Genomic DNA, 21,608 nt, shown 5'->3' on the forward strand with positions numbered 1-21,608 from the left:
GGGATGTAAACCTGGTTGTCGGACGACGGATCGGTGATTAGTGATTTCATCGCGTTTAAGAACGAATACACTACCGTTCATAATTCATCATATCACTTGTTAATTACAAACCTAACGTTTATTAAAACAGATTTATAATAATCCTCCATAGGCAAACAAAATTTCATTTCTTGAATTTCTTTTTACTAAGTTTTTATTTTTATTTGAAAAACCTTCATAACAGAGACAGAGAAATATAACTGATAAATTGATAATTATCCTAAGACTATGTCAAGTTAATTGAAAGCTTAGAATAATAGAAAAATTATACGTAAATTTATTCTATAATTCCAATGTTCCTTTATAATCTAACTTAAATATAACAACGTCCTACTGACTTATGAACGCTAGTGTACCTCTGTCAAGTTAATGACGGGTATAGTCATCAACGCGATTTGACGTATCCGGTTATACACGGCATACGCTGCACAGCTATGTCGAGAACAGCGTGCTCTCGCGATATCACCGTCATTTCATTTTACTGCCACCTTTCTTGGCAAGCTTCAATTTGCTCCTGTCCTTGTTAAACTTTCTTTTGTAATTAATTTCCATAGGCAACTTGCAACGGGCACTTCGACCCGTGTCGTTGCTTGAAGTCCGCGTTTACTTAAGTTGCACGTTGCGAGAACAATCCCACTTTTTAAATCGTAATAACGTAAAACTAAAAATAGTACTTTCTACTGACATCGTAGCGAGTTAATTTGTTGGAGATAGAATATTTTGTCCATTCGCATTCGCCATCACCGTGCAAATTCATTTTAACTCGCTTTTGTTCCGTTCGTAAATGCAAAAAAATGTAGGAAAAATAAATCACGCATCACCTTCGATAGCAGTTACTACGTATCATTTCAATTTTCAGTGGAATCGCCACTCGTAGCTCGTACGACACCCGTCACATACCGTCGTATCCTGTTTACGCGCAGGCATCCTGTGCGCTACCGATTGGCTGTGACAATCGGCGCACATCACAGCGGCAACGGTTCATCACGTCGAAATATTCTTGTCGACGATGCTTGACGGTCCGTGACGCGAAAATGACAGTACGCGTGGCTCGATTCAACGCCGCGGCTGATTCAACGATGCTTCGCTGTAAGTGTACCTATCATTTGTGTTACACGGCTCAACAGGCGTGATTTTGGTTTAATCCGGAACAAATTTTAATGCTATCTCCTCATTCGTCAGCAGCCTTACGTAGAAATTTTTGGAGAACGTGATTTAACCTTAGTTGTAGCATTTTTCAGCACTTGACTAGTTTTCGCAACAAGTTATTTTGTAAACGATTAAATACTTTTGAACATCGCGTAGATCTTATGGATTTTAGCATGTTTAAATTATCCAGAGAAATCCGCAGTTTAGCGATGAAATGCTAGAGCTTTGTACGATATCTGCACTGGAAAAAATCCAAAGATAAGAGTATAGTATCGGTTTTCTAAATGTTGCAATACCACCAAATTGCACTATAATCCGGACAGTAAAGAACTTATGTAAAATAACAGGATTTTGCAGGGAATCATGAACTGGGATTGCGACACTATAAAGTAGCCCAGATATTTCAGGTTAGCTAATCCTGGCTGTAAAGTGCGGAACCGTTCGAAAAACAGGATGGTTGTGGAAAAAGTTACGGTGGATCGAGGGAAGTGTAGAGGATAAGAACAGTAGCTCGTTGGCTGGATTAGGAAGGTGGTTAGAGCCCGTGTTTCGATAGCCTCGCTCCTATTTATCAGCGTGTAAAGAGGTACGAGACTACGTGTTGGAGTACTTAAAAAAATCACGCTGTTCCGCTATTCTTTTTACCTTTGCTCGCCATTTAACCTTCGCTATGGTATAATGAGAACAATTTGAAATTATGTTGGAGATCTGGCCTGTAATAGGCGGCATATTTCATGTAGTTCTTTTCATAGAAATAAAGTTGAAAGAGCTTAATGTTCGTAAATTTTGATAATGAAAATATCACACGTTTCTTGCTTTTTAAAAAAAATTTCTTCGTTCGGTTGTTAACCATATTTAATCTGCTGGCTAATCTTTACGCTACGTAACTTCCGCCAATTAATCCATCCCTCTCGGCGTATGTCGAGTGGTCAGGGCGTATCAATCAATTGTCCAGTATTCCTGGAAAGTTCCAATTTAAAATAGAAAAATATTCTTTAATTTTCAATGTTCCTTGTTCCTCTTTTTAGATGTTATTCGTACAATATATGCATATCGTTGTGAATCTTTATAGCGAAGGAAAACGCATTTTAATAGCATCTGAAATAAAGTTGTATTTCGTATTCTACTGTGGTTAAACGCTGTAACAAAGTTTAACCGATGCTCGGTCACCGCCTGTTGACTCGACCGAAGTACGACATGGATACGATATTCGTCTCGTTAATTGGCGAATAATTGCTCGTTGAAGGAACGCGCGATCTAATATACTATTAAACTACCTTCCGCGGCGAAGGACAAAAGGGTATCAAGACAGTGGGAAAAGATGGGCGTCTCAGGAAGCTATAGCGGGAAGAGTTTAGTATAGAAGAGATGAGGGGATTGAATCTTGTCGGTAATTAATGAGGAAAGTTTTACAAATAGCCGATGGCATAGTCACTAAACGCCTTAGTGAGACCGTGAATTCCATCCGCAAGCAAAATATATCCCGTGAAAGTTAGTTTTTAATTGATAATCTTTCCCGGTATAAACGGTAATCAGCATTCCATTCCGTTTCCCTGTCCACCTAATTGCTCCTTCTTCCCGCCGCTGGCTCGTCGATAAGCGAAAGGGAAACGAAGAGAACGAGACTTTCGAGGACTGTAAATAAATTGCGCGTATAGATTTTGCGGGATTTAAGTTTGTTTGAAGGGAAGAGAAAGGCTTTATAGATACTGGGGTATTATACAGCGTATTAAGGAAGAAAAGGGTCTCTTTAAGAGTTTATGGTAGCTATTCACCAAGAAGAATAAAGTGTTTGATACCCTTTTTAACAACATATGAGATGAAAAAGGGGTTAACAACTCAATTCTATATTTCAGAACGTGCAAACATTCATAGGAAATTCATTTGAAAAAAGTGAAGCAAAGTGACAAATCCTGAACGAAATGCCGTTTTTACCAACTCATCTATTCGCTATCCATTGATAACACTAAGCACCGCTTAGAATTAAGAATGCTTACAACTATCAGAGAATTAAAAATTCGTTCATTCGTCGACGATTTTACAACACCTCAATGCCTACTCTCGCTCTCTCCCAACGTTCATCTACCATTTCTTTATCACGACAACGAGACCAATCCTCGCGACATCAAAGATGGAAATCCGGTGAAGAAGGCATCGTAGCCGCGATATAAAGAGAGATACGGGCAAGATGGGCAGGCCCGATAGTCGAGACGTCTGATAGAACGAGTAGCCGAGGGTCGGGGCAGCGGCGCTGATATTGCTCGCATTAAACTTTCATATTCAATCTTGCCACCCACCGTTGGGCTCTTTCCTTCGTTCCCTTCCTTTAGCCGGAAGGTCGTGGCGCCGAGAGCAAGCTCGGCCCCGCATCAGCCCCACATGTAATTGTGTTATGCCCTCTTCTCTCCCTTCGAGCTCTCCCATTCTCCTTTTCGCGAGCTTTCCGCTCTTCTCCCCCACCGTCACGTTTCGTACTCTTCGTTCCCGCAATTTCGTGCCGCGTTTTCTATAGATTGGATTTTCTAATTCGCGTTTCGCCGTAGCTTCCGGCTTTACGCTGCGGAGATGGTTGGGTTTTCGGATGCGTAGCAGGATTACGCGAGTTATGACTCGGCGAGAGTTGAGAAGGTTAGTATTGGAAGCTGTTTGCAACATGTATGTGTTTGAATAGCGTGGATAGGTGCGGAATGTTGGCTGTTTGTGGATTAAATATTTCGTGGTTGGATGGTTTATGCTGTATTATGTAATGGTCTGGTTGGAGATTTATTATACGCGAAGGTAGGAATGCGTTTAGGTGTAATTTGTATCGGTATTGTAGATTTCGTTAATAAACAAATTTTAGTTACGATTACCTCGGTAATATCAGTTTAAGCTGCTTCATTAACAGGTAACGTGCCAAAACCCACAAAACCTAATCCTATCGTACTTCGTTCAGAGCAACTGAACCGTATGATGGGCTGAAAATTATACCGGTGACAGCCAGTTTCTAGTTACTTCGATAAAAATAAATTCAAAGTTGTTAAAAGTTGTTTAAAATCTTGCCTAACGCTACTGTCATTTTCAGCTCGCCATATACCCACGAAAAAGCCTCGTATTTAAGAAAATTCATCTCCATATCGGTTCTTTATTCGGCGTGGCTAACGAGCGCTGGATGTGCAGGATAACAGGGACAAACGACAGTAGCACTCGACACCGTGCTCCCATTACACGTCCTCCCTCCATCAACCTCTCGGTGTCCATGGTTATTCTTTATTCGACGGTGTCACGTGTCGCATATTGTCGAACATGTAACGACGCGTCGTACGCGCGTCAGGTAATAAAATCGATAGTCCAGCCGGCCAGTTTTGTCGCTGTCGCTCACACTTCCGGTTAAAAAACTAAATCGGCCGGTGCTGCAGGTACCACGGCTAGAAAAATAATAGTGTTCGGGTCTGGTATTCACCGGTAGGCCGGAGCCGGTTCCATAGAATCGCTTTGATTCGGTAGCGCTAGCGTACCTGTGCACAGTTTATTGTGCTGACCAGCGTTGATTGGAAATATTGGTTCGTTGTTTACCGTTATTCCCGGCGCGAGTATCTCAGAACAATGTCCACCGTGGCCCGGCACGTGCAACAAGCGCCGCTGTTTGCCTTTTATTCCGTTTCCTGACGATCTTTTGAGCGCCACCGCTCTCGAAACCTGTCAATTACGCTGTCGTATTTACGTACCAGCGTCCACCGTTGATCGAAACAAATAACAGACCGTCTGGCTTCGTATAGGTTATAGTATTATAGGGCTTCGATTTATTGTCATATTTCGAGAAACTCGCATCGCCTTGGTCCCCTCTTCAGTGTCCGGCTCACGAAGGGTAGCGCACCCGGATGAAAAATGACCCAACTATTTTTCTTCGATTCCTTACTCGATGGGACATAATACGCTGCTGGAAACGATTAGGACCACTCCCCGTATATACCGGTCATTTTATTGGTCGATGAAGTATTCATTAGTTTCGATGCTGACGGTATTGGCTTTTGCTGGACTCTAGGTGTAATCTGATGATCTTAGAGGTAACGTGGATCCACGGGTTTAACGAATCCCCGAGATTTATAATAGTGGATGTAACTGACATCTGTGGCAACATTTGTTTTAATAGGAATGCACGAATATTAGGAAATTGTGGCGGCACATTTTCATGCACAATATATTAGGTTGTCCGAAAAGTGTCTTTCTTTTACAGACGCGTCTTTTACAGCGATGCATTTTTATACAAACATGAGACCTAATCTGTCGAACGTTGTGATCTTTATTTTGATAGAACAAAAGGATCATATGTAATTCGATAAAATAATATAAAACGGAAAATGTCGTGCATCCATTATTTCCTTATAAAACGGAAGAAACTTTTTGGACAACCTAATAAAATCGATACACAATCGCATCATAATTCTAGTAATCATAAGATATAGAGATACAGCTATTAAATTTTACATATACAATATTTCTACGAAGATATAAAAAATATTCGTTCGCAAAGATATTCATCATTTATACATATTATAGGGAAGTTGGACGCATCGTGCGAATCCTTCGAAGAGTATTAGCGTGAAGACTGAAAAACGAGGAGTTGTAGGGCGGCGAACTTTTCCAAGTAAGCTCGATGGAACGCGAGAGCGCGTCCAAGGTGCATTCGATGACCGAGCGACCGCCGCTGTCATGGCAACGGTCCACCGCAAACAAAATCCATCCCCCCGCGACGCGACGGTTTTCACCGCGGAAGGAATTCCCGTCGAGCTGAAGAAAGCCCGCGCTCGGTCAAAGACATGGGTCACCGCGAATTCCGCTTCCGGCCACTACCAGCCAGGATCAATCCTTGCGGAGGATTCCTTGTTCCAGGAAGCTCGAATCGCTTCACCGAAAACCTAACCCACTGAGAATTTACGAGATGCAATTTGTAGACCAGTAGGAAAGTGTGAAGATGTTTTACACGAGGGGATGTTTGGAGTATTAGGTTTAGGGTGCAGGGGAAAGGCTCTGGTAACTTCAAGGGAATGAAGTAGCGGTTGGGAAAGATTGGTACGTTTGGTAGTATTAAACTGAGATTTTGACTTAATAGGTTAATTAGGTAGTTGTTTGTAGGTTCAGGATTTAGGGACGTTAAGAGTGATTTTTCTTACTTTGAGTTTTCTGCAATATGTTTGGAATACAGAGAGTTAGTTAGGCTGTTTTGCTAAGAGAATGCTGTAAAATGTATAACTTGGAGTTATATTTTTTATAATTAGAAAATTTTTTGTCAATATGCTTTACTATTGGCAAGTTAGAATTCGAAATGGTCCGAACGTAGGTGGAATCGATATCGACGAGTAATCAAAATGGACAGCGCAATCAAATTGCAATCTACGATATCTGACGCACTCGACGAACTCCCCTAATTAGTTGTGAATAGTGTTACGTCCGAGAAGAATCCCTTCGATCATGGAACCTGACGATTAATCTGGAACGTCGGTAATTTTATGCGTTTCGCCTAACGAACGTGGGGCATTTGACGAGGGTCGCGATGAAATATGACTGTCAGAAGATAAATTGGGGTTACAGCAAATTGCTGGCGCATTCAAAACTTGTTTATCCCGTGGCCAGTCCTCGGTGATAAATACAAATCAGAAATAAAGAGATGGCAATTGAAAGAACTGTAACAATGGACATTGTAGTTGACGTTACGAAAATTGGTTCAAAATTGAAATATCTTCTCATGACCCATTCGTTTATCTTTTCTTTTGTTCTTGTAATTAAATTCGACGCTGTTCTTGAAGACTTTTAGTTTATTAATCGAAAATTAAACGATTTTGCTAATTTTATAGAAGGATTTTAAAATGGACAAGAAGAAGAAAGAATAACGAACAGTACGTGAAATATTTTTGTTTTTTCAATATCGAAACTCAGGCAAAATTCACATCCTATATCATCCAAACGTCATTAACTATTCAGAACAGTTTCTTCGAAGTATGCTCATAATATCGTCATAAAAAATCGATTTACTAGGGATTCATAAATCCACTGTCGAAAGTTCTCGCCACTCCTCCCAAGTTAAACACGAATCCCCGAAATTTGAATAGCATCGACGCGTTCCAGGCTAGCCTTTCCCTCTCAACGCAGCCTAAATCAATATGAAGCTTTTACCCTGCGACGTAGGGGAGCCATCGAGAGCAGGACACGTCTGTGGGAGGGAGCTGCTCATCGGGTGCCCTTACGTATCGAAATTTAATATATAGAGAGATATAAGATCCATCAAATTACCTGATGAAATCGCTCGCGTACAAGAAAGTACGGGACCTCTTATCAAAGATTAATTACAGAGAGACAATACGTAGAAGAAGAAAAGGCAAGAGGAGCGTCTAGACAAAGACGGGATAAATAGAAATCGATAAAAAGAATATCTGATCTTAATCTGTAACTGGTGTAATAACAAAAGAACAGAGAAGAGGGAGAAGTAAAAAAGAAACAACTAACCCAATCATGGTGCGAGAGAAACTACGTTTCATTTTCCTACGAACGGTTGCTAAACAATTCGTTTTACAGCCACGGCCCATTGAGGCTGGAACAACGTTCCGACGTGCCGGCTACGCGAATAAATACCGGTAAAGTATACACTGGATTGGATGAACAGAGAGAACGTGAAAAGAGTAAACGGTGCATCGTTGGAACAAAAATCGATTCGAGTTCCACGCGTACCGTTGGCCATCGATTCACTCGATGCTTGGCCGTCTCACAGAAATGAATTCCCTTTTTCCTCCTCCTCTATTTTCTCCTTTCGTTCCTTCCTTTCTCCCTCTCTCTCTCCCTCTCTCTCTTTCCTTTTTTTTATCCTGTTCTTAATCGGTCGCTCGGAGAACGCGAACCACCCTCGCCGCTTTCGTCGACGGAAAGAAGAGGATAGGCAGCGGAACGCTTGGCGGGTTATCGCGGCGGCACGATAAAGGGCACGGGGGAAAATACGCGTAAGAGGTTGTAGCCGGCGCGCACAATGTGTCTTTTTACTAACTGTCATATGCATAGGGAACAACGGGGACCGTCTACAGAGGCTGCTATCGAAAAGCAATTTCCGAGACGTCAAATGGAATGGAATAGAGTCGGGGAAAAGAAACTTCGGTGACATTTTCGTTGGTAACCCCCGGTGCCCGTGGCTCGAGATCACTTTCAGTGTGAGAGTAAGATTTCCTAAAAAAAAGAAGAAGAGAGAAAAAAAATGAATAGAAAAGAGGAGAAGGAGGAGGAGGAGGAGGAGGAGGAAAAGAGAGTGGGATGGGACTCGGAGGGAAAAGAGGGTAAAAAAGAAAAGCGAGCAAGAAATAGCAGAGGAGAAGCCGTATCTTCAACAGGTGCAAAGTGTCGTCCGTTGAAAGGGCCACTCCTCGTTTCGCCTCCTGCTTCAATCCCGTTCCTCTTCCTTCCGCTTCTTAAACCGCAAGGCCTTTGATGAAAGGCCTAAAGCTAGCGCTCACCTTTGGGGAAAACGAGCCGCGGTCCACCGCCGTGTCATAATAGTCGATGCTCTGTTTGGCAATCTAATACATTTTCTAATGAGTATGCGTAATAACTATCGTTTCTCTTCTTTTCGTACGAAATCGATGTAGTTTGTGTCGTATTTAGTTGTAGTGTGAGTTTCAGTTTGAACTAGTGCATCTATGCGTGTGCTTGTATAAATATTAAATATGGATAGCGTATATTTTATTGGAAAATAATACAAATTCTTTCGTTTCGTATTGCTTTATTTCAGTTGTGAATTCTGGTACCGTTTTCGTTTGATATTTTGGGACTCGAAGAAGTTTTTGTTAGGGACGAATTCATTACTGTTAGAAAAATCTCTCAGTATCGTAAGTAAATGATTAGTAAGACTTGTTTGGAAGAATGAGATATCTCAATAGTTTATCGCATAATTTTTTCGGATAAGTAAATTGATTCGTTTTACTTTTAGATATTTAATATTTCATACTATTGATACTTCATTAGTAATAAAATCAAGATAACAAGTTCAGGACATAATAATTCATAACTATGAAATTGAAAATCTTTGTTCATAACTTTATGTAGCAATATGAAGATTAATGAATTTGTTGAATATATCAGAGATTAATAACCCATTTTCAAACATTTTAGACATAACTCATAATTATTCATTGGCAAAATTTCAATCATTAAGCGTACAAATCGGTCCAAGCTCAATCTGTCAAAGCGTTCAACAGCATTTCAATTTTCAAATACAGACATTTCTAAATCAAAAACTTCTCACACAAAAATTAGCACACAAACTCATTAGTATTCCCGAATCCATCACATCACGTTAACCTATTAGAATACGAAAGCAGCTTACTGCAAGCCAAAGATATCTGATTTGTAGTAACAAAATTGAAGGGAAATTCAAAGGAGAAATTTATCTTCGATCATTAAACTTCCCAACTAAATTGTTATCAGTCTGTAGATTTTTACGTATTTATGAAAAGTTGAAAGGTACAGAAATCCACGGAATGCACATAATATCCACGAATATATAAGATCCAAAGTAGAATATTACTCATGAATATTTAGTAGATTGCGGAAATTCCTCTTGAAGTTCAATTCCTTTATCTGTATTCACAAAATTGCAATGTGCACAAACACCGGTAATCTAATTATTATAGAATGCCCCATAAACCATAAAATGTCCCCTTTTCGTGAAGATAAACGAGCCTGTTTCGTCGATTTGCGAAATAAAGTCATCGTCGAACAAGAGTAAAACGGTTGCACGCACGATTGAACGTAAAAAGTGGCGGTGGCGCATCGAATCGAGTGCCTACGATGAAACTTCCTTTTGCTGAGCATAAAAAACCAACTGCTCCGTAGAAACGCCGCTTCTGCAACGTTTAATCGCATTTCGCGCGAACAGAGAGCTTCTACCGACGCTGTTTTTGTCCCATTTAACGAATCCTCTGTTTCTCGAGTGCAGCTGCAGTCTGTTTATTTAACCTAAGAAAGATAACGAAAGGAAGCAGCCAGTTTTAGGACAATTCTGTGTGTGTTGGGGGTATGGTATACAAAGCAGTGGTGACGAGAATTACACGTCAAATAGGAAAGGTGGTCGTTGGTAGTGGCAACGTGTAATTTAAGAGAGGCTGGGAAAAGGAAGGGACTCGGAGAGTGCCACTTTGAACCCCTGGAGAGTCTTTCGTTTTCGTTGTGATTAGGTTATGTATGTTTCTGACGGAGGAACTAAGAAAAATTGCACTTAGCTTCTGAAAGAAGTCACTTGTTGGCTTGTTATAGTTCGGGAATATTGAATTTGGATTGTATAGCGTTCTCATACTGGCTGTTCTATTCATCTTCACTTTCATGTTGTAGTTAGAATATTCATAAATACGATACAGTGAAAATTATATATAGTCAGTGGATTTTTATAGGAATTTATATTTATATGTTCCAGTGAAGAACTGGAATTTCGATAGAAATTTGTTTCTCCTATTAAACATCATGATTCTCAAACCTTTGAATATCAGGTTCTCTGAATTTGAAAGCTTTCGATATTGTATGTATTTTATGTATTTTTACACCTTCAAAATTTCGGATAAGTTAATAGGAAGATACGCAGCGTATGCAGTATATTGTTGGAAATTTGTGCTCCGTTCAATTTGCCTTTTTCTTGCGCGTCATTCCGTTCCCTATTAACGTTTCGACGTATATTACAAGACAGGCGTTCTCGGAACGTTTTGTCGCACAGCTAGCAACGGCAACCGTGTTACTGTTAGATGTTAACGTTTTAAATTAGTTTTACGTCACCGGTGATTGCATAATCGTTCATAGAACTTACATGCTCCAACGAATGTGCAACAATCGCGCAGCGCCGGGTGGTAACTCTCTAATTTGACTCGATTATATCAATCAAAAACAGTAAACTTGCAGTAGCAAAATTTGTTATTAAATAGTTTAACTTTAAATTAGTTTAAAAAGTTCAGTTTGAACAAATGATATAAGTGATTCGTATAATTTTTTTTTTAAAAAAGTTCACTGATGAAAAAATACGAATAAATTGGGTTAAATCGTGATTTTAACGACGTTGTTTTAACGAATCTACGGCAAGTTCTTTTTTAAGGATAGCCCAAGTTGATTTTATCGTTGAATATAAATATGCAGCGACAGAAAAAAGATAGGAAGTGAAAAGGTAAGTAAATGTCCTGGCTAGTAGCGTAGTCAACCAATCCTCAGGCAATGAATCACAGTTTCGTTGAAATAAAAAGTAGAATTATGATTTTTGCAACCAGCTATTTTCAAAAATTTATAAAAACTGTTGTCAAATTAATATTAACCTGGTAAGGGAGGAAAGTGAAAATCAGAATTAGCCACGATTAGACCAACAACTTAGAACAAATCGAACGAAATTCCAAAAACTCCACCATTCAAATTTATTCACAGCATAACTTAAAAATGATATAAATATTCTCAGAATTGATCATCGTGCACCAAGATAATTCGGTTACTAGATCAGAGTAGAGTTTTAATCCTCGCCTCTCTGCTAATCGACGACGAGCTACTAGAAAATATTTTAATGTATTATTCCGCGGGAAGGAAAATAAATGTGGGAAAGAAGAAGATGTAGCAACAAAAAAAAAAAATGAAAAAGAAAAAGAAGGAATAGAAACACCGGTAAAGACAGAGAAATTGAAATTTCAGAGTTCTGTATTTTCCCTCGTTGGATTTACACTGTTTCAACGTTGAAGTCACGTTATTTTCGAGCGTAATGAATGGCCACTACACCTGTTACAGTCTATATTTCACAAACGCCGCCGCGCAACTTCTCTCGTCATCGTCATCGATACCATGAATTAGTTATCGAAGCGTTTCATTATTCGCGTACTGACAATAGCGCGGAGAACCGCAACATGCCGTCGCTTAGGAAAGTTTCCCTCTACGCGAGTTCCCCTTCAACTTTCTTATTTTATATTCTTCGAGGTCGGTCGTTTCCTGGTGGGATGACCACGGCACGGCGTCACGACGTCTCCAGTCGATACGATTGGTCGCGATGGAAAATAAGAGAAGCAAAACGAAATTAAGCCTGGGCAAATACAGGAGAAATTAAAATAGAACGCAAGAAATTGAGAAGATGGCTCAACGCAAATCGATATGACGGTACAGGAATTTTTTTAGAAAGAATTATTTTCAAAGTTAATTGCCCAAACATTCAAGATCTTAGATTAACGTTGTCGAAATACCACATAGCGCCCCGTTTGCCTTCTATTTTCTGACCCAGTTGCCTCAAAACGTTCAACGATTCGCCTATTTCGTTGATCGCGATAAAACCGAAACTGAAGTCACTTACTTCCAAGTCGCTTGCTTAACCTGAACAAGGTTTTAAACATTTTGGCTCTTCATATCTCGGCCGCGAAACATCTAGTCTTAAACGCTTTAGCAGAATTCAATTTGCCCATAGAACGTATAACCTACACGCTAAAAGGTTTAATGTCTCGAAAGAATAAATTCCTGTCGGCAAGGTCCCGTGTCGAGATACGTCGACGACACATGGCACAATTAAAATAGTAATAACATCTTCGCGGGGATGACGACGGAAAGGAGATTTAACGCCGGTTTCCGGGCATGAAACAATCTCAGTCACGCGGCGAGCTATGTATCAAACAGATTAGAAGATCTAAACCCGCGGTATTACGGACCCGGAAACGGTCGGCTCGTAACGTATTTCAACGGGTTATCGTTCGCCGCGGAACACAGCCATGTCGGTGAGATGTGCATTGTTAAACAGCGAACTCGGTAAATTCATTATAACGAGGCGACTACTTCGGGTGAAACCGGGCTAAGTTGAAACTACTTCCAAGTACGGTGGATTGATTTTACCGCTTTACACTTCGAAATCAGCCAAGTTCGCCGAAGTTAAAAGCTTCCTTCCGGCTCGTACGGTACGTAAGAAATTTCCAGCCGCATAACGCGTTGTCCGTATGCTCGTTTAATCGTCTGTACTTTATCACTTACACCATAGCCTGATTTTTTCTTGGATAGCTTTTTGATCTAACCTACGAGAATCCGGTAACGCGATTAGAAATTAGAATTGACGACTGTTGAGTGACGCAATTCCGAAAATGATAAATATTAATGTTCATATCCCCTGAATTTTTAATCGATCTGCTTTGCATCGCGTTAGCTGAAAAACTGATGTGACAACGTGACCGGGTAACAGTCAGTTTAATGTCACTCGTGAATATCCTTTAAGAATCTGCGGCAGAAAGAGAAGCGTTTGAGAGATTTCCTGGTCCAATAATTTGAGTGGACGATACCTTGCGAGTCGTTCTTTAGCCGCATTCAATCAATCACAACTATATACAGGGTGGTTGGTAACTGGTGGTACAAGCGGAAAGGGGGTGATTCTACGTGAAAAAAGAAGTCGAAAATATAGAATGAAAATTTTTTTATAGAATGAAAAATTCGACTTCTTTTTTCGCGTAGAATCACTCCATTTCCGCTTGTACCATCAGTTACCAACCACCCTGTATAGGTAAAAAAGAGGAACTGAAAAGTCTCAGTCAAAATTTACCTACGAGACTTAATTCTTTCGCGATACAACGTTAGAAACGCGGTTAAGATGCAGTGGACGAACAGTGAGACGCGTAGCGTGAATAATTCCGTCTGCTAACCATTCATTTCACGGCCGATATAAATTATTACCGGCAACGCATTAATTTCCTTTGCGAATAATTAACAACCTGCCGGACAACGAAACCTCGCTCGGGCCGGCGATGGTCAGTCTTAACCCCGGTCGCCGCCATCGCCGAAACGCCCAGTAACCCCCGTGCATGGTCGACATCTGAAATATTAATCATGACTTACACGAGCCGCGTCCCGGACCACCGGTATTCTCTACCTGCATTATTAAGTGGACTCGCGCACGAGCGTAGGCTCGACTGTTGTGGCGGTGCAAAACGGATATGAATACTACCAACCTTCGACGGTGTTATCTTGGGGCAAAAGGGAAATGCGATCACATAAAATATCGAATTCATAAAATCTCTGTTACCAAAGTTGATCAGTGTTGTAACCGATAGTGCATCGATGATTTACTTTTTGTGGACTAATTTCTACTTAAAGTTTCTTAATTATTAGGTCGTCCGAAAAGTTTCTTTCGTTTTATAAGGAAATAATGGATGCACAACATTTTTCGTTTTATATTATTTTACGGAATCCATTTTTGATCTATCAAACTAAAGATCACAGCGTTCGACAGATTAGGTTTCATGTTTGTATGAAGATACGTTGTTACAAAAGACGTGTCTGTAAAAGAAAGACACTTTTCGGATAACGTGATATTAAAGAGATGATAATACCTACATTTGCTGTGCATTTATCAACAAAGAATCATAAAACGCAGTTAGTTGATGCAGCATCAACGTACTCGAGCGATAACGTCGCAAACTAGTCGATACTGTTCTATAGAAGAAGAAGGAAACGGCGTGGTTTTCTAGAACGAGAACACTCCAGGGACCGTGGAAATCCGGACGAAAAACCAATAAATCACGTTGTGTTTAACGAACCTTCATGTTTCTATGCACGCCCTTGGGAATAACAGGCAGCGGAAGTGTTGTTTTCACAGGCTGTTGAGCCAGCCGGTCTGTAATGTTCGAAAAGAACGAAGACGATGACGTTTGCTGGTCTCGTTACGCGAGATGCATCTCGCAAGTATACTCGAGCGAATTACGAAAACGTCGACGCGACCGTCGTCATTATCCCTTCGTTTTCACCACTGTAATGGACAAAACTGATCATATTTAATGTCTCTGTGACGAAGATCCAACGCGAATTGCCTTAATTATGTACCTCGGCCCGCTTCTACGTTTGTTCTAACCTATTGATATGGTTTCCCCCTTTTCTTTTTTCTAATGTTTGTTTTACCTTCGTTTACAGATTTTCTTTTTTACTTTCTCCCTTTCCTATCATTCTGTACACGTTGACGAAACACAATTGTAGCAGATCCAAAAGCTATCTAAACGTCAAAGCCATAACTGGACTAGTAATCTGCGCACGATCGTAAATGTAGATTCGGCTGTATAAGTGACAAACTGTCTCACGAATGATAAGGGATTGGGGATCGGCTAATATCCAAAGTTGTACTATGATCGTTGTTCGATACGATACGATGTGGCTATCAAGCGATAGATGCGGAACTACGCATACCGGTCTAATATTTCTGAAGGACAAGAGTTATCATCCTCGTTCTATTCGACGTGTATTCGAAACGTTGAAACATGCGCGATATTGACAGAGTATTTTATCTTTAATTCATATTCCTTGTACCTAGCACCAGCGCAAACGCAATGGCACATCTATTACTGTTATCAGTAATAGCTAACCTCTGTAGTGCTTTTACTGATCTATCGAATATGTTCCAGCATCTCGATCACATATATATCTATATACATTTATCTTGATGCGTTGGTATACGGCGGACATCCACTTACAATTATCGTAAGTTGCTTCTGAAAAGAGTCGTTAATTCGTAACTTATATGGTGAACACTTTATCACATAAACATTCAAAAATTTATACAGCCAGTGCTACTGGTTATTCGCTTATGTGTTATTCGCTTATTTATTATTAATAAACGATGCAACATCTCGCAAAGCGTATTTTCCAAATCGCTACCAAAACATAATTACCAGTTATTGATTAATTCGATTGTACAACATTACAAAAACAACTAAAACTGTTAAAGCTCTGGTCATCAGCAGCACTCTGCTATTAATTCTCCCAATTTAATTAAAGCGAATTCTATTGAAAAAATCATATGCTTCTCTCAGGATCCTATCTTACGTTTAAAGGTTGACTGCCCCAGCTCCAGCTTCCAATTCAATCACCGCCATCACGAAAGAAGAAAAATAACGCTGCGGAGGTGGTCCGAGGGACGCGCCATCTAGCTCCGGCTAAATATTTTACGCGCGCGACCCATTAGATCGGCTAGCGTAATGGCTGGCAAAGTATTAAATCCGTTCGACGTGGAAACAAAGTTAGTCTGGAGGGCTGTGGACGATCGCGGTGGTCGATGGCGGAACGACGTGGACGCCTCGTCCTCCTCGCCTTCGTCTCTTCTCTCGAATTTCTCGATCCTCGACGCGGCAGCCGCAGATGACGGCAAACTGCTAATAGGAGGCAAGTTTTAAATGCGTGTAACGTAATAACGCGTGCATTAGGCGACTACTATGGCGTCGGCGTCGTCTGCGGCGGCGACAACGATAGCGGAGCCATTCTCTGTAAGGGGTAGTTTGCCTGACAACTCGATTACACGATACCAGCCCGCCTGAGTGGCAAGTGGTGATATATGGCACGCATATACACAGCGCCCTCTGCTTCTCCAGTCACTTAAAATAATGAGAAAGCCCGGTGTATCGGCTCTCCGGCTACGCTCGTTTTCACTTATCCTTTTTTTTCATAGCGATCCCTTACTGTACCCGTTGTAACAGACTCGACGTGAAGCGCCCTCCGCGTCCTCGTCGTTGTGGCTCTTCGCCGATCACTCTTTACTCTCCACTCATCTAACTACTCCAAGTAATTACCATGGTGAGGCTACTTTTTACTCTTAATTGAGTAATCGAAGTATAAAGCACGGTTAGTAGAACGGTCATCGCATAATAAATTTGTGTTGTACCGTGCAGCGGATAGTAGAAGGTTGAGCGCGGCTTTATAAGAGGCCAATGTTATTAGGACTGAAGTACGGCGGTTACATACCCCACTTTCGGTCGCTGGAGATGTGGAGTAGGGATGATGACGAACGTTGTATATTTTCGCTTGGAATTTCTCCGGTATTAATAAATGTATAAAAGTAAAAAGACACGTTGTACAAATATTTTTGAAGGCCAAATTGGTAAAATCATTACGACAATTTTCCATTTGATTACGTTCCTGGCAAATGAATGACAAAGCAAAGCAAGGAATATTGTTCCATTCTTAATTAATAACCTCGTTTCGTTTGATAATATTCGCTTACGAAATTTAAATAAATTCGTTTGAAAGTGTCGCTACATTAACCATGGAAAGTATCTTTTTGGTGCCGGAAACACGTTCGCTTGGCAACGTAACAACCTGGTAAAGCGCCCCCATAATCGCGGCAAATTTAAAGGTAATTATTTCGAAATAAAATCAAGTGTCGTTTGTTCAACTGTTAAATTAGACATGTAACGTAAATTAACATAAATCGAACAATTCGATAAAGAGTATTGTGCACTAGAGCATTTATAACGGTATGCCAATGTTATTATCCGTTTTACCAAAAGGGAAGTGTACACAGTTCTTCGTACAAAGGTTACACCTAATTACCGTCAACCCTATGGCTCGGTTTAATCAGTAAAACGCCAAAATTCAAACTCCGGATTCATTTTCACCTCATCCTCCCTGAAACGAGATAAAAGAGACCCATTCCTTTTCACGTTCAAAAATATTGCCTCACGTTCGTGCAAATATTAGTAATCATTACAAAGATCAATGCAACGCAAAGTTCTTGTAATTCCACTCGTGCTTTCACCCAGTGATATCTACGATTTACGTCTTTGTATAGAAACATCGTTTCTCTGTTCTATTGTCGACGAATTTCTCATGAAGAGCGGATAGAAGTGAATAGCGTAGAGCAGCTTATTTTCAATATCGTGGCTATTAAGTAACCCTTTACTCGATAAAATACTAAAAGTTTAAGCCTAGAAAGTCTAATACTAGGCGAGCAGCATACACCAAATAATGGTAAATTAGAAATAATAGCAAAAACGAAACGTATCGATATTAAAAAAAAAATCAATTCGCTAATCATCAAGGCTCTGTTCGCTATGCATGTATTATAATATCGATCAAATTACATATTTGAATGTCGACAAGTACTCGTTGGAGTATAGATAACATCGTAGATAAAATTGTATGAAGATTCGGACGACGACTAGCAGAGGTTGCGTTTGATTTCAAGTCGCGGCGGTGGCACGGAAAACGGTTTAATTACTCGACAGCAATAATAAAGCCAGAGAAACATCGTCTATCCCCCTTTTGGATCAAGGGGCAAGGAGCGTTTCCTCGTTAGGGTAACCTTACCTCCGGCGTGTTTATTCTGCCGATGAGAAGCCGCATCTACGTAAAACGAGAATGATATTTACGACGAGGTCGGTATGTAGAAGCCGGAACGAGCTTTATGATCAAGCTGTGCCTCGGCGGAAGGAAGGGCGGGCTTGCCACGGGAAACGGGAGATGCGTATCCAGTTCGTAATTTGTGTGTAGCCAGTAATTTCGTTCTTGCGCCGATTGCGATGCCTGTTGCTTTATAACACCGCGTCGGTTCTACGATTACCGCTCGATTTGTGATCTTCGTGATGAATATTTAACCAAGGTACACATTCTTTACGTTTGATTATCGATGTAAAATGTAAAATGTAAAATGACGATGAATATATAACGAGATGGTTTGTTCAATGTTACTGACGATTGTTGAACAATTATCGACATTCTTTTGACGTAAAGAACTTATACACGAATTTTTGCTCATCTTTTTGAAACACACCGTAATCGTGGCAATCTCTAAGTCTTCTACGCTTACGCCTCTCAAAATAAAATAAAAATTCTTTTATATTATCATCTATCAAGACACTCTAAAAAGCAGCAAAATTTCCCTCACGAACCGCGTTATCTCTTCGTGTAAAACTATTCGACGTTCCAGAAATCTCATGGCAAAAATCTTCCATTCAACTTCACAGAGAGCGGCCGCGTCGCAGCCCAATATTAACGGCCGGCATTATCCAGCGACGCAGACGTTTTATTTCCACTTGACCGCCAATATATTCCGCCAAACTGCCTGCAAATGCCAGCGCTTCGTAAGCTGAATTCAACGGAAATCGCGCGATCCTTCGTTCGCTACAAGCAATAACAATCGTACTTGTCTGTCCATCGCGATCGTTCAATCCCAAAAACCAACGGTTTCCCTTGAATGATGGACGAGTAGCTATCGTTTTAATGGTAGCCTGAACATCGTGTAAGGAAGCGTTGTGGCAAGGATTTGCAGGAGAATTTATTGACAATCAGGTACACATGTACGTATGCAACGTGCTGGACCGTGTTGCGGTGGCGCCTGGTGCTCGATATAGCCGCCAGCGGAAGCTGTATCCGCGCTTATGCTCGTTGCATAGGCCTAACCTGTACGCCGTTCATCTGCCATTTACGTCATGCGAATATTAGCCAGGTCCTTTGAAGCAGCTCCCGCATACCACTAACTAGTCATGCGCTATGTTACATCGCAGATTGCCACACGTTGTTTGGCTTGCTGTCTCTTTGTGTTGGATTCCTTGAAAATATCATGACTCCAAGTTTGCATGATTTGATGGTATTTGATATAGGTAAATGTGGTAGTTTGAATGGGATTGAAATCAAGATATAAAGATATATTTTAGCAAACTCCTCGATGATGGTTATTAACACAGAGATGGATACACGCTTCCACGCAACACATAGCATTTCTATAATATCTCTTCTAAATTAGACCATGGCCACAGATCTCGATCAGATCCCAAAAATATACATACGTAGACCTTGTGCATTCTCCAAGAAAGGTCATGGCAGAGTTATTCTCGTGTTTGTCGACAGACGCGCAGTGAAGACGGATATACGCGCCGAGACGACAAGATTTGTCAGAGTTTTCTTGTTACGCGGCAGAGCAGTCGTTCCGATAGAAATTCGATCCGGTGCATTTTAATGAACCGGTTCGCTGGCAATAGAGTGATTTAAATGGATCGACCGTCTGTAACACAATTATTCAAGAGATCGGCTGAGGAGAGAGGATCCCTGTAATTTGACGTTCAAAGCGATTCCCAGACACGTGAATTTCGATCGCGCGATCAGACGTCCTTAAATTATTCATCCCTCCTGAGAGCTGTGGCTCTCGCGTCTTCTTTTTCTTATATTCTTTTCCTCTCTTTCTAGTTTCTCGAGCGTCGACGAAAGAATAAGTGGAAACGGTGAACACCGCCTTTTCTTTCCCTGTGTGGCGAAACTTTCGTATTACCTTGTAACGAGCATTGCCCCGTCTCTCCTTCGAACTTTCTCCACCTAATCTCGTATATACGTTAGCGTCTTCCGCCTCTCTGACCACCGAATGTATGTTGTTAAGTTTAATCTTGAGTTAGAGGCCTGCTAGGTACCCTTTTTCTGGGAAAATAGAAATAGCAGCGGTGCTCCGTTGGGAGTGACTATACACAGTCACTTACGAAGGTAAATTTTTCCTACACCTTTGAAGAGCACCATTTTTATTTAAATAAAACATATATATGTAACATCTATAATAGGACGATAAGAAACCTTAGGAATTCTTTTCAGAAGAAATAATCTTCAGTTAATTTTAATTGATATTTAAATATTCGAAATGATTCTAACTTCAAATTGTTATTTCTGCGTAATTATCAACGAACGATTAAAAATATTGGATATACCACTGACCGGATGGAATCGGTTTCAACCGCAGCTCTGTTTCCAGCGATGCTCCGTGATCGTTCGATGCGTATTTTTTTAATTATTCCCGAACGTCACTCGATTCTTTGAACGACGGAACGCGGGAACGAATCGATAGCGCGAAAAGCGTTTCGTTATCGCTTGGCGAAAAAACCATGTAGTTTAATTTCTCGTCCCGATCATTTGCATGTATCACGGCAGTATTTTATAAAGCCGGAATCTCTGGCGGCCCATTAAAAATTTATTCTCGGCTTAACATCGTTTCCGAAGATCCGCAAGAACGTGCTCGTGTCTGCGACTCCGTAATGCGTTGTAAGCCGAAAATATTCGCTACCGAGACGGAAAACTTGGGATCCACGACTATCTTGATTCACCGCCGCTGAAGTGTCTTCGACTCACATTTTCTATCCCTTTTCCAGACTTTCGCGTTCCATTATTTTACGCGATATTTCAAAGCCCATCACTGCTTTACGCGAACGTAACAGCGAAAATACTTGATAATTTTTTTTATATTAATCGTGGAGTTTTCCTTTTAAATTAATACTTTATAATAGCCTACACAATATAATCTTGAATGAAAGGTAGAAACAAAAAAAACGAGGAATTTCGAGTATTTCAGTACATCCTGCTACATTCTGTGTACTTTTCGATTTTTATGAATAAAGCATTCTAAAAAAAAGAAAAAAGAAAAACATATGAAGAAATACAAACACAAAGTGAGGAGAATAGTAGGATTAACATTTTTTCAATTCTACCATTATACGTTCCAGCAATGTTCTCATGGACAAAAATCCTCCTTCGAATGTTGCACACGAGAGCAGAGAAGAGTAGGGCGCGGTAATTAACGCAGTAAGTTCTACCCATGATTCGCCACTGTAGCTATATCTAACCGCATCAAATTAATAGTTCGCGGCGTCTATGTAAACGCGACGCGGAAAATCAACACTTAC

General features: G+C 40.6%; 1 protein-coding gene across 5 annotated transcripts in view; it reads right to left on the reverse strand.

The window, feature by feature from the left end:
* Positions 1-21,608, reverse strand: part of LOC117239971 (teneurin-a) — a 702,004-nt gene that overhangs the window by 404,135 nt on the left and 276,261 nt on the right. The gene's annotated exons all lie outside the window — the stretch shown is intronic.

Source organism: Bombus vosnesenskii, unplaced genomic scaffold (genome assembly GCF_011952255.1).
Source record: "Bombus vosnesenskii isolate JDL3184/JDL3185 unplaced genomic scaffold, Bvos_JDL3184-5_v1.1 scf7180000013262, whole genome shotgun sequence".
Classification (NCBI taxonomy): domain Eukaryota; kingdom Metazoa; phylum Arthropoda; class Insecta; order Hymenoptera; family Apidae; genus Bombus; species Bombus vosnesenskii.